The sequence below is a fragment of the Penaeus monodon genome, chromosome 20 (genome assembly GCF_015228065.2).
Source record: "Penaeus monodon isolate SGIC_2016 chromosome 20, NSTDA_Pmon_1, whole genome shotgun sequence".
Lineage (NCBI taxonomy): Eukaryota > Metazoa > Arthropoda > Malacostraca > Decapoda > Penaeidae > Penaeus > Penaeus monodon.
In genome coordinates, this window is record NC_051405.1 from 30,521,862 (window position 1) to 30,522,645 (window position 784).

Consider the following 784-nt stretch of genomic DNA (forward strand, 5'->3'; position numbering starts at 1 on the left):
ATCGGATTTCTATATATTTTCATCTGTTATTGCTGCTTTTATCATTTGCATTCTTTAGTTTAATCTTCCATTTGTCACCTTTCCTCTTGTGATAGTGGTTATGTAAATCATGACATCAGTAAATTCATATCAGAGGCTTCACATCGCCGGTGGTAGTGACCTCTGTGCCAGCAAATGATCTTTAATTTGCAGATAGAAAATTTACCAACCGACCAAGACCATGATCAGTAATTGCAATGGTGCAACATCGAGTGGTCACTGTAGCCTCCACTCACACTTAAAAGAGATTGTAAATGAGGCAATTTCAAAATATTAGTGTAATTTATTGTCGTTGTGTATTACATTTGCTTGATTGCCAAACAGTTTTTGTAAGATATTCTGTGTTTTCCCAAGCTATCAGGCCTAGCGTAGTCTCTGCAGTTGGTTTCTGCAGTTTAAGGCTACTGTACCTTCACATTAGGCGACATATGTAGTCTGTTGATAGAATCGACTGTGTGCAGATTTTTCAGAAATTTACCACAGTATCCCCCCTCCTGCATAGCAGAGACAACCAAAACTTTAATGTAGAAGACTAGACATGTATTTCATTAGCTTTCTATATCCTAAAGATGCATTACAAAGAGGTAGTGATAATGAAATAATATTTGATGTTGCCAAGCTTTATTCTAGTAATTAAAAACTCAGTGAATAATGAGGATAGAGCCAAAAGAAAGAAAATGTAATGAAATGAAAGCGTAATGAAATAGAACATGATGTGAACTCAGCAAGGGTATCCTGTTACGGA

The 784-nt window shown here is 36.1% G+C and overlaps 1 protein-coding gene across 2 annotated transcripts in view; it reads left to right on the top strand.

Annotated features, from left to right (window-relative positions):
* The window catches only part of LOC119585756 (S-phase kinase-associated protein 1), a 7,933-nt gene that overhangs the window by 641 nt on the left and 6,508 nt on the right, over positions 1 to 784 (top strand). The window lies entirely within an intron of this gene.